The sequence below is a fragment of the Schistocerca nitens genome, chromosome 2, assembly GCF_023898315.1.
Source record: "Schistocerca nitens isolate TAMUIC-IGC-003100 chromosome 2, iqSchNite1.1, whole genome shotgun sequence".
Taxonomy (NCBI): domain Eukaryota; kingdom Metazoa; phylum Arthropoda; class Insecta; order Orthoptera; family Acrididae; genus Schistocerca; species Schistocerca nitens.
This window is the reverse complement of record NC_064615.1, coordinates 700,751,306-700,765,152: the sequence shown is the minus strand read 5'-3', so window position 1 is coordinate 700,765,152 and position 13,847 is coordinate 700,751,306. Positions and strand designations below refer to the sequence as shown.

The following is a 13,847-nucleotide window of genomic DNA, read 5'->3' as shown; positions in this document are numbered from 1 at the left end:
ATTGAGACACGAAATCCTAAAAGTAGAAAGTTGTTTAAACCAAATTAAAACTAGTACTGTACTCGGTAGAGAACGCATGATTAGTGTGGTGTCACCGCCAGACACCACACTTGCTAGGTGGTAGCCTTTAAATCGGCCGCGGTCCGGTAGTATACGTCGGACCCGCGTGTCGCCACTATCAGTGATTGCAGACGGAGCGCCGCCACACGGCAGGTCTAGAGAGACTTCCTAGCACTCGCCCCAGTTAGACAGCCGACTTTGCTAGCGATGGTTCACTGACAAATTACGCTCTCATTTGCCGAGACGATAGTTAGCATAGCCTTCAGCTACGTCATTTGCTACGACCTAGCAAGGCGCCGTTACCAGTTACTATTGATGCTGTAACACATGTACCGTCAGGAGCGATGTTCACCAATTATGGATTAAAGTTAAGTATTCCAGAAGCTACGTACCTTTTTTGCTAGTCTCATTTCCGTGTCCTGTTCCAGACCTCATGCCAGCCTGCGTGAGTTTAAACGCGTGCCTTTCGGCTTCCTCCTAGTGGATTGGCTGTCTTGCCAATCCACAACAATTAGACCATCTAATTCTAGAGAAAGAGCACTGAAACCATGAGATCATGATCCAGGTGAAAAAAGGGGTTGGTTCGGTGATTTCTTACCCCTTCGCTGGCGCTGTCAGTGTACAGCTAAGGCGCGATATAGTCGTGCACGGCGTATAAAAACGGTGACGCCTGTGTGCGAGAGACACTACGAAGTTCTACTGAAAGTAATGAACAGTCGAACTGAGACTACCAACAAGTCGGCATCTGCGGTCGTTGTTCCAGATGCACGCAAACGGAATGGGCTTTAAGGCAGCTGAGCCGCGGGTTTTTATGACCTCGGAGTTGCTGCACTTCAGTGAGCTTCCGACCATAAGTAACGGGCCGTTGCCAATTACAGGGAGCAGCGAGGGCAGAGGACAACGTGCTGTGAAGCAGGGAACAGACCACATATTTTGCTAACTGAGCTTTAACGTACTGCCTCAGCTCCAACTGACGTAAAACGCTTGTCAGTGTACCGCTGCGCGCCCACGAGGAAAATGAGTAGAGGTAAAGGTGGATAAATGGGCCCCCACTCTGTTTTTTTATGTAACACCTTTTATTTTTAGTATAATCACCTGAAATTAACATAAAACATTTCTCTAGTATGTCCTGCAATAGTTACGACATGTTTTGGTCCAACTTTTTAATATTTAAAACAAAATTTTATTTTTTTCCTGATACTCTGCATTTTGTTGCGTCAAGAATTTGTGCTGGTAATATGGGCCCCAAGGTAGTTTGAAATAAAAAGAAACAAAAATTTTAAAAATATAATTTTATTTAATTTTTCTGTATAATGAAAGAAAGATTCACTCTGAACATTGTTAATTAGTCTACTGGTGGGATGATTTTCACAGCCTACGCCTAGCCTATTTACAATAGTCACACACATAAGTATCTGTTTCGCATCCAGCGCATTCGTTTTGAGCCCACATCTCACAGGCTATACACTGGACCCAAAGTTCAGTTTTTGTGTCCTTTGAAAAAATCCCTTCACAAAATAGACATACAGCGTCGTCAGCATCAGGGACAGAAACACCAACTTTTTATTTCTTGTGCAAAGCTGGTAGGCCATGCGCCTGACGTCATTTCTGGTAAGGCTGTAGAATTTGGATTCCATAATGAGAAGATATTTAACCAGTTCGTCCTCAAGTCCCTGTGGTAAAACCGGTGAAAAGCCTTTGGAGCGTAGAACGAGGGACAGAGTACACTTTAACCGCTTTTTTCAACCCCATTTTTTTCTTTTTAATAGCTACAATAGCATTTCCCGTATTTGCTTTGTCCCACGATTGCCGTTTCGATTTTTTGGGGGGTACAAGATGTGTTCGAGGCATTTGAAACATAAAGAGTAACAATATCTGATTGATTTTACGGGGCCCATAATACCAGCAGCAAAAGGGGCCCATATATCCACCCTCGCCATCTTGGGAAAAACGATCTTGCCTACGGTTAGTTTGGTTCGCAACCGACGTTAATTAACGTAAAACGGTATCCCAACAAAAAGCTAAATACGTACCTTACCTTAGTTCTACTAATAACATATTAGAAATTTGAGTTTTATTCAAGTAAACACTAACCTTTCAAACTTTTGATGACAGCGAAAAAATTCACAGCACAACTACTCACAAACCGTGACAGATACTACGTCTGCGCACTGTACAGTGAAGTTTGGCAACTAGTTTTAGTAGTTCATGTGCTCTCCGCTAGAATTCGTGGCCTGTACTTCCAAATATGTAGGGGGCCCATAATACCAGCACGGGCCCATTTTTCCACCTTTGCCTCTACATGTGAAACTTTACGTAATTTTTAACGATCACCGCCATTCTGAGCAAGTTTGTAACTTTTTTCTGAATGAATGTAAACCGAAATGTCATTCCGGATTTCAGTTCCTCACTACTTCAGGGATATGATTATTATGCATTCATTTATGTTAGAATTATTATTACGAGGTTAATTTGAAACTGAAATTTAAGGAAGAACGAAATAAAATTGACAGTTCTAAAAAGGATTCACCCGTTGGTGGGTCATTAGGAAAGGATCCAGAATCTATAACTGGATGGCTAGATTATTAGTTATTGTCTTCTCTGTGTTAGAAGATTTGCGTGGGTGCACATGTATTTGGCCCAACACGTGCCGAGTCTGGGTCGAATCGTTGTGTTGCAGTATCGTGCACACGATGGCCACACTCATTGTATTACACTATTAAACACATCAGCAGCATGTCGTCTGCTCCTGTACTGCACAATAACGTTTCAGTACTTAGCAACACTTCACACGCAACATGAATGGCTTGTATATGACAGAAAATATAGACTGCCTATATGTTTCCGCGAGAGACCTGATTTCTCTTATCTTGCCTTAGCGGCTCTTACTACTGACGTATGTTGGCGGCAGTAAAATCGTTCTGCAGTCTGTCGCAAATGTCGATCCTCTAAACTTCTTCAATATTTTCTTGCGATTCTTCTTCCGTCTAGGGACTCCCGTGTGAATTCACGGAGCATTTCAATAATACCCGCGTGCTGATCGCACCTAGAAGAACTGAACTCGGCCCGAACGGGCCACCGTGTCATCCTCAGCCCACAGGCGTCACTGGATGCGGATATGGAGGGGCATGTGGTCAGCACACCACGTCCCCGGCCGTATGTCAGCTCACGAGACCGGAGCCGCTACTTCCCAATCAAGCAGCTCCTCAGTTTGCCTCACAAGGGCTGAGCGCATGCCGTTTGCCAACAGAGCTTGGCAGACTGATCGTACCTATTGGTAAGAAATCTAGCTCTGAATTACTTCGATGGTCTTGAATCCGACCTGGTAGGGATCTCAAAGACTCGAACAGTACTCAAGAACGCGTCCCAAAAGTGTTCTGTACACAGTCACCTATATAGATGAGCTGCACTTTCCTAGAATTCTCCCAATACATCAATGACGACAGTTCGACTTCCTTACAGCCGATGTTACGTGCTCGTTTGGTTTCACGTCGCTTTGTAAGATGATGCAGAGATATTTTATCGACGTGACTTTGTCAGGTAGCTCACCACTAATAGCATACTTGATCATTAGGGGACTGGAATTTTGTAGGCACTACAGGGTTGTTTTTCCTACTCATCTGCAGTAAGTCACGTTTTCCACATATAGAGCTAAATACCATTCATCACATCAAATAGAAATCCTATCTCGTTTTTGCGAGATACATCCACATCTGCATACACACTCTGCAAGTGCATGGCAGAGAATACCTCTTACCACAACTAGTCATTCCATTTCCCTTCATACTCGTAAATGGAGCGAGGGAGGAAAGACTTGTCTTTATGCTTCCGGATGAGCCCTGAATTATCGTATCTTATCTTCGCGGCCCTTACGCGAGATGTATATTGACGGCAGTAGGATCGTCCTGAGAGAAACCCAACTCCATTTTCCTCCAGCGATTCCCATTTGAGTTGAAGTAGCATTTCCGTAGTACTCCCATATTGATCGAACCTACCGACACGAAATCGAGCAGCCTGCTTCTGAATTGGTTTCATGTCCACACGTCGCTTTAGAAATGGAACATTGCAAGTGCACTCTTTACATGAGAATGAATCTCTATTTCGCAGAGGGAAATCGTTTAGCACAGAGAAACATTTTAAGTGGATCGTACTCCTGCTACGCCACGTAATTTAGCTTTTTGTTATAGGATCATATGGGCGCTCTCCGAACATGGAGCCCATGTCAGTATGCAGGACCTCTATCGTCGGCCACTTAACGTGTGGGAAGAGCTGCAAGGACTCGGATGGAATTCCTCGTCACGGACAGCAGCGCGCATACAATTAAGCAGCGCCGCCCATTCGCAACGAAGACCCCAATTCTTAGTCTGTGCGCGTTACCTCGAGCGCTTTGATGGCAGTGCAAAAATTTAACTGTCGTTACATCTCGTATACTAACTCAGCAATTATTTACTCTCCAGGATAGAAGTTTCGCAACATTTTATCTGATGTTGTAACGTGATATACAGTCCCTACACAGCATCCTTTTAGTCTGAACGTTTCGAATATGCTAATCGACAGGAACGTCAGAGGAAGATGGGCAGTATTAGCGCACGGAAGATGTAAGCTGGAACACAGACGACGAAACAAGCAACTTACCGACAACGGGTTGTATTTCTAATGTTCAGGAATGGTGGCTGTCTTTCGTAATGGTAGGTAGGAGAGTCCGGAAAACCTACTTATTTTGGTGCCGATGGAAGAAGCAATAAACTGAAAATTAATTCATAGTGAATTTACGTATTCCCTGAACAGGTTTAAGTACGATATTCGAATATTTGAAGTCGGTGTCAAAGATGATAGCACACAACTGACTGTTGGACAAAGGTCCTCAAAGAAAAGATGGTATCTTTGGGGCGGGGTCTCTGCGACCGCCAGATTTAACGAGTCGAACCTGAACCGGAAGCTACTCAAAGCGTCTGAGTAACTCGCCAGACTGTTTTTATAATCTGGCATGCTGCTGGTCTGCACCAGATTATTTGCAGAGATACAGCAAAACCTGTGGATGTTCGCCGAGGTACCGCAGACGATGGCGGCAGTGAACTTCCAGACGACCCGGAGGAAAGAAAGAAAATAAAATTGCTCAGTAATCACAGTGCAGCAGAGGAATTCTGAATACAGCACAGAATCCACTGCTGGCGCTGATAACAATGCTCTTAACGCCTCTTTAAGAGACAGTCTTCACTCCTTCTGATGTGGTCATGTAAGCATAGAAAAGTTGTGGAATGATTTCAAAGAGATAGTATCGACAGAAATTGAGAGATATACAGGGTGGTCCATTGATAGTGACCGGGCCAAATATCTCACGAAATAAGCATCAAACGAAAAAACTACAAAGAACGAAAATCGTCTAGCTTGAAGGGGGAAACCAGGTGGCGCTATGGTTGGCCCGCTAGATGGCGCTGCCATAGGTCAAACGGATATCAACTGCATTTTTTAAAATAGGAACCCCAAATTTTTATTACTTATTCGTGTGGTACGTAAAGAAATATGAATGTTTGAGTTGGACCACTTTTTTCGCTTTGTGATAGATGGCGCTGTAATAGTCACAAATGTATAAGTACGTGGTATCACGTAACATTCCGCCAGTGCGGACGGTATTTGCTTCGTTCAAAAATGGTTCAAATGGCTCTGAGCACTATGGGACTTAACATCTATGGTCATCAGTACCCTAGAACTTAGAACTACTTAAACCTAACTAACCTAAGGACAGCACACAACACCCAGCCATCACGAGGCAGAGAAAGTCCCTGACCCCGCCGGGAATCGAACCCGGGAGCCCGGGCGTGGGAAGCGAGAACGCTACCGCACGACCACGAGATGCGGGCTATTTGCTTCGTGATACATTACCCGTGTTAAAATGGACCGTTTACCAATTACGGACAAAGTCGATATTGTGTTGATGTATGGCTATTGTGATCAAAATGTCCAACGGGCGTATGCTATGTATGCTGCTCGGTATGCTGGACAACATAATCCCAGTGTCCGGACCGTTCGCCGGATAGTTACGTTATTTAAGGAAACAGGAAGTGTTCAGCCACATGTGAAACGTCGACCACGACCTGCAACAAATGAGGATGCCCAAGCAGGTGTTTTAGCTGCTGTCGTGGCTAATCCGCACATCAGTAGCAGACAAACTGCGCGAGAATCGGGAATCTCAAAAACTTCGGTGTTGAGAATGCTACATCAACATCGATTGCACCTGTACCATATTTCTATGCACCAGGAATTGCATGGCGACGACTTTGAACGTCGTGTACAGTTCTGCCACTGGGCACAAGAGAAACTACGGGACGATGACAGATTTTTTGCACGCGTTCTGTTTAGCGACGAGGCGTCATTGACCAACAGCGGTAACGTAAAGCGGCGTAATATGCACTATTGGGCAACGAAAAATCACGATGGCTGCGACAAGTGGAACATCAGCGACCTTGGCGGGTTAATGTATGGTACGGCATTATGGGAGGAAGTATAACTGGCCCCGTTTTATCGATGGCAATCTAAATGGTGCAATGTATGCTGATTTCCTACGTAATACTCTACCGATGATACTACAAGATGTTTCACTACATGACAGAATGGCGATGTACTTCCAACATTATGGATTTCCGGCATTAGCTCGCGTGTGGTTGAAGCGGTATTGAATAGCATCTTTCATGAAAGGTGGATTGGTCGTCGAAGCACCACACCATGGCCCGCACGTTCACCGGATCTGACGTCCCCGCATTTCTTTCTGTGGGGAAAGTTGAAGGATATTTGCTATCGTGATCCACCGACAACGCTTGACAACACGCGTCAGTGCATTGATAATGCACGTGCGAACATTACAGAAGGCGAACTACTCGATGTTGAGAGGAATGTCATTACACGTATTGCCAAATGCATTGAGGTTGACGGACATCATTTTGAGCATTTATTGCATTAATGTGGTATTTACAGGTAATCACGCTGTAACAGCATGCGTTCTCAGAAATGATAAGTTCACAAAGGTACAAGTATCACATTGGAACAACCGAAATAAAATGTTCAAACGTACCTACGTTCTATATTAAATTTAAGAAACCTACCTGTTACCAACTGTTCGTCTAAAATTGTGAGCCATATGTTTGTGACTATTACACCGCCATCTCTCACAAAGTTAAAAAAGTGGTCCAACTAAAACATTCATATTTCTTTGCGTACTACACGAATATGTAATAAAAAATGGGACTTCTATTTCAAAAAACGCAGTTGATATCCGTTTGACCTATGGCAGAGCCATCTAGCGGGCCAACCAAAGCGCTATCTGGTTCCCCCCTTCAAGCTAGACAAGTTTCGTTCTTTGTAGTTTTTTCGTTTGACGCTTATTTCGTGAGATATTTGGCCCGGTCACGATCAATGGACCACCCTGTATACCACATAAGTTAGTAAGTGATGGTGCTGATCCCCCATGGTATACAAAACGGATCAGATCGCTGTTGCAGAATCAACGAAAAAAGCATGCCATATTTAAAAGAACGCATAATCCCCAAGACTTGCAAAGTTTTGCTGAAGTTCGAAATATAGCGCGTACTTCAATGCGTGATGCTTTTAATAATTTCCTCAAAGCAATCTGGCAGAAAACCTTAAGAGATTCTGGTCATACATAAAGCACACCAGTGGCAAGACGCAATCAATATTTTCGCTGCACGATAACAACGGTTAAATCACTGATGACAGTGCCACTAAAGTAGAATTATTATTAAACACGGTTTTCGGAAACACCTTCACCAAAGAAGACGAAGTAAATATTCCTGAATTCCAATCAAGAACAACTGCCAAGATGAGGAACATAGAAGTAAATATCCTCGGTGTAACAAAGCAGCTTAAATCACTTAATAAAGCCAAGGCCTCCGGTCCAGATTGTATAACGGTCAGGTTCCTCTCAGAGTATGCTTATATAATAGTTCCATATTTAGCAATTATATACAACCGCCTACTCACAGAAAGATACGCACCTAAAGACTGGAAAATTGATCAAGTCACACCAATATCCAAAATGGGAAGTAGGAGTAATCCCTGAGTTTGGAACATTTACTGTATTCTAACATTATGAACTGCCTCGAAGAAAACGATTTGTTGACACATAGTCAAATTGATTCCATATTTTTAGATTTCCGGAAGGATTTCGATACCGTTCCTCACAAGCGTCTCCTAACCAAACTGCGTGCGAATGGAATATCGCCTCAGTTGTGCGACTGGATTCGTGATTTCCTGTCAGAGAGGTCACAGTTCGTAGTAATAGACGGCAAGTCATCGAGGAAAACAGAAGTAATATCCGGTGTTCCCCAAGGAAGTGTTATAGGCCCTCTATTGTTCCTGATCTATATTAACGACATAGGAGACAATCTGAGAAGCCGTCTTAGATTGTTCGTAGATGATGCTGTCATTTACCGTTTTGTTAAGTCATCAGATGACCAAAACGAATTGCAAAACGATTTAGATAAGAAATCTGTATGGTGCGAAAAGTGGCAATTGACCCTGAATAAAGAAAAGTGAGAAGTTATTCACGTGAGTACTAAAAGAAATCAGCTAAATTTCGATTACACGATAAGACACACAAATCTGCAGGTTGTAAATTCAACTAAATACTTAGGGATTACAATTACAAATAACCTAAATTGGAACGATTCCGTAGAGCAAACCAAAGACTGCGATTCATTTGCAGAACACTTAGAAAGTGCAACAGGCCTACTAAAGAGACTGCTTACACCACTACACCACGCTTGTCCGCCCTATTCTGGAGTATTGCTGTGTGGTGTGGGATCTGCCTCAAGTGGGACTGACGGATGACCTCGAAAAAGTTCAAAGAAAGGCGGCTCGTTTTGTATTATCGCGAAATGGTGGAGATAGTGCCACAGATATGATACGTGAATTGGAGTGGCAGTCATTAAAACAAAGGCGTTTTTGTTGCGACGGGATCTTCTCATGGAATTTCAGTCACCCGTTTTCTCTTCCGATTGCGAAAACATTCTGTTTGCACCCACCTACATAGGGAGAAATGATCATCACAATAAAATAAGAGAAATCAGGGCTCGCACAGAAAAATTTAAGTCCTTGTTTTTCCCGCGTGCCGTTCGAGAGTGGAACGGTAGAGAGACAGCTTGAAGGTGGTTCATTGAAGCCTCTGCCAGGCACTTTATTGTGAATTGCAGAGTAATCGCTTGGATATAGATGTAGATACAGATTTTGGCGTAAGCACATTTGCTCGTCATTCGTCAGGTACGCTACAACATAGGTACTTCTACATCTACATTATTACTCTGCAATTCACATTTAAGTGCTTGGCAGAGGGTTCATCGAACCACAATCATACTATCTCTCTACCATTCCACTCCCGAACAGCGCGCGGGAAAAACGAACACCTAAACCTTTCTGTTCGAGCTCTGATTTCTCTTACTTTATTTTGATGATCATTCCTACCGATGTAGGTTGGGCTCAACAAAATATTTTCGCATTCGGAAGAGAAAGTTGGTGACAAATTTCGTAAACAGATCTCGCCTCGACGAAAAACGTCTTTGCTTTAATGACTTCCATCCCAATTCACGTATCATATCTGCCACACTCTCTCCCCTATTACGTGATAATACAAAACGAGATGCCGTTTTTTGCACCCTTTCGATGTCCTCCGTCAATCCGACCTGGTAAGGATCCCACACCGCGCAGCAATATTCTAACAGAGGACGAACGAGTGTAGTGTAAGCTGTCTCTCTAGTGGACTTGTTGCGTCTTCTAAGTGTCCTGCCAATGAAACGTAACCTTTTTGCTCGCCTTCCTCACAATATTATCTATGTGGTCTTTCCAACTGAAGTTGTTCGTAATTTTAACACCCAGGTACTTAGTTGAATTGACAGCCTTGAGAATTGTACTATTTATCGAGTAATCGAATTCCAACGGATTTCTTTTGGAACTCATGTGGATCACCTCACACTTTTTGTTATTTAGCGTCAACTGCCACCTGCCACACCATACAGCAATCTTTTCTAAATCGCTTTGCAACTGATACTAGTCTTCGGATGACCTACCTAGACGGTAAATTACAGCATCATCTGCGAACAACCTAAGAGAGCTGCTCAGATTGTCACCCAGGTCATTTATATAGATCAGGAACAGCAGAGATCCCAGGACGCTTCCCTGGGGAACACCTGATATCACTTCAGTTTTACTCGATGATTTGCCGTCTATTACTACGAACTGCGACCTTCCTGACAGGAAATCACGAATCCAGTCGCACAACTGAGATGATACCCCGTAGGCCCGCAGCTTGATTAGAAATCGCTTGTGAGGAACGGTGTCAAAAGCTTTCCGTAAATCTAGAAATACGGAATCAGCTTGAGATCCCCTGTCGATAGCGGCCATTACTTCGTGCGTTGCACAAGAACGATGTTTTCTGAAGCCATGCTGATTACGTATCAATAGATCGTTCCCTTCGAGGTGATTCATAATGTTTGAGTACAGTATATGCTCCAAAACCCTACTGCAAACCGTCGTCAGTGATATAGGTCTGTAGTTCGATGGATTACTCCTACTACCCTTCTTAAACACTGGTGCGACCTGCGCAATTTTCCAATCTGTAGGTACAGATCTATCGGTGAGCGAGCGGTTGTATATGATTGCTAAGTAGGGAGCTATTGTATCAGATATTGCATACCTAATCGGTATACAATCTGGACCTGAAGACTTGCCCGTATCAAGCGATTTGAGTTGCTTCGCAACCCCTAAGGTATCTACTTCTAAGAAACTCATGCTAGCAGCTATTCGTGTTTCAAATTCTGGAATATTCCATTCGTCTTCCCTGGTGAAGGAATTTCGGAAAACTGCGTTCAATAACTCCGCTTTAGCGGCACAGTCGTCGGTAACAGTGCCATCGGCACTGCGCAGCGAAGGTATTGACTGCGTCTTGCCACTTGTGTACTTTACATACGACCAGAATTTCTTCGGATTTTCTACCAAATTTCGAGACTATGTTTCGTTGTGGAACCTATTAAAGGCATCTCGCATTGATGTCCGTGCCAAATTTCGCGCGTCTGTAACTTTTAACCAATCTTCGGGATTTCGCGTTCTTCTGAACTTCGCATGCTTTTTCCGCTGCCTCTGCAACAGCGTTCGGACCTGTTTTGTGTACCATGGGGGATCAGTTCCATCTTTTACCAGTTTATGAGGTATGAATCTCTCAATTGCTGTTGGTACTATATCTTTGACTCTGAGCCACATCTCGTATACATTTGCATGGTCAGTTCGGAAGGAATGGAGATTGTCTCTTAGGAAGGTATTTCGAATGTTATTCGTAAAAGGAGTTAGAAGTGTCTTCAAAGTATTTATCACGTATTTACTGTGTTCCTAATAGATGTCGAAAACAGCATTAAATGTTCCAACCAATTGACAATGCGTTTCCAGCGACAACGCCTGTGTGTCGTGACAATTTCGTGTGCCAAACCACTACAAATTCGTTAGAAAGTTCTAGTAGTCTGCAACTAGCTTAGCAACAGCTTTTTAAACTATTGCCAACGTACACTGCGATACCAAAATGAATCTGCCCAGCTATTAAACTAAGGAAAGATGCTCGATAATCTTCACGTCGAGCGATTGGGCCGACTACGGAAGGATGACGGGGTGAGACGGGAGGAGGGGGGAGGGGGTGATTCTGTGTATGTCTCACTGTCAGAGTGCACCTCAACAGAGGCAGCCGCGCTATTTGGAGCGTTTCCGGCTGAGAAAGCTATGACCCAGCAGGAGAAAAATGAGCCAGATGGAGAAATGGAACTCACACTAGGGAAGAATAGGGTCCTAAACCCCGGGCGACCATCTAGATTTATGTTTTGCACAACTCCTCAGAGTCACATCTCATTCCTCTACGTATTTCTTTCTCCATATCAGTTAATTATTTACGTAACGGCTTCACTATTGTTGATACAGTAAATCCTATCCTCCCTCCAGCATTTTCTTTCCCTAGCCCACTCTCACTGTCCGCTAACTACGAGTACCTCAGGCGCTATGGCTAGAAGGAGCCTTGATTTCTGCTCCATCCGAATACTGTACCACCATCCAGGGCTCGCTTAAGGCCCAAACGCGACAAGCAACCGATTGAGGGTGCTTAGTTGAGAGGGGCGCCAGAGACGCACAAGTGCAAAATTTTTATACAGCGTGTATCATCAAAAATAATTGCAAAAACAGACACGAGTGAATGTATACGGGGGAGGGCAGGTGGGATTACCGGGGCGGTAAATCGTGTCTCGCTTGTCTGGAGAAATGTTCTCGAACTGGACCTGTCAGTACATTAAACATTACGCCACCTAGAGTCTTATATGGAAAAAAAATAAGCGGCAGACTATTATACACTGCGCACTGTACTAACAATTGCACGTTTGACGAATGTAGTTCCTGTTGAAAAACGCCTCTATTTCCAGCATTCTTCACGCTTCAAAGAGCCGTTCTGTCCCACTTGCAAATCAACTTACCCGAAGAGAACACTGAGTGACGCTTCTCAACTTGTGTTAAGATTTTGTTGATACGAGAATAGTAGATCCTCCTAGATTGTCTAAATAAGTGTCGGCTCGGGTACTTAAACTGAAGATGGTTCAGGTTTAGAACGTTTCTTCTATTTAAACTGTAGGAGAATTGATGATCTATTTGATTTTCATACAAAAAAACACCCATTTGGAGAACTGCGTAGAACTATTTCTAAATGGAAAAAAACTTCTGTATTTTTCGTATGATAATTTATTTGTATTTTCCTTATAATTACTCGTCACGAGTCATATTTGCCTATTAAACGTGTAAGAAAAGAGGTTTGCCACGGTCACTGTGATGCAGCAAGCTGCTAATGGTCCTTCTCCAGCATTCTCATCAGTGTGAAGGGGTTGTTGCTTGAAGCCGTATTCAGCTGTTCTCTGCTGTTACAGGCAGGTACACGCTGTATCATGATACTGCACTCCACCTCAATCTACGTTCCTCACGTTTATCGATCGTATCAAGCGACCCGTCATAAAAATAAACGTATGCGCTGTTAGCCGTAGCAGCGGCGCGCACTTCCTCGCACAGGTCGTATACTCTGTGCTGCTACTGCATGACGCACCGGAATGCCACGCAAAACCGGAAAGATTGCATCAGCCGCTTCTACCGTATAACTGATGTATCAAATCCTGGTGTCAAGGAAGCAGAGTGGCGCAGTGGAAGCGTGCTGGGCCCATAACCCAGAGGTCCGTGGATCGAAACCACGCTCTGCTAAATATTTTTGTCAGCCTTGTACCAATCGTCTCAGTGTGTATTAACAAAGAATGATTTCCTTTGGTACACGTTAATGTTGCACGTCCATATTAATTCTTTGTTTCAGTTTCACAGCAAACTGTTCATACCAAGCTTTGGAAATACCGACCAAAGTCTCACGGGGGCCAGAAATCGAGGATAGTGTGAATTGGAATATTAAGGAAACCGACATTTTCTCTCTTGACATTTTTTGAGGGTAAATTACACGTACATGATCCTCAAACAACTTCTGTAAAGCGCTAAAGTTTTTTTGGTTGTTTTAATAAGTCAGAATCTTTCGTAGTGACTACAATACAGAAAAGATGTATCGTTTCTGTAAATCGATGTAAAGTGACAGCGCCTGCCGTTAGAAAGTACTGCAACATTGTGTCTCAAAATTTTTGGTAATGGATACAGCGGACTGTAACTGATGAGAAAATATTGCAACTAACTATGAATGACTGAAATTATTTTCACATGTTTACCCCTAG

The 13,847-nt window shown here is 43.5% G+C and overlaps 1 non-coding gene across 1 annotated transcript; it reads left to right on the top strand.

Moving 5' to 3' along the window:
• Positions 1-13,266: 13,266 nt before the first annotated feature.
• Positions 13,267-13,338, top strand: Trnam-cau (transfer RNA methionine (anticodon CAU)). The gene has a single exon. It is a non-coding gene; the product is annotated as a tRNA-Met (tRNA).
• The last annotated feature ends 509 nt before the right edge of the window (positions 13,339-13,847 follow it).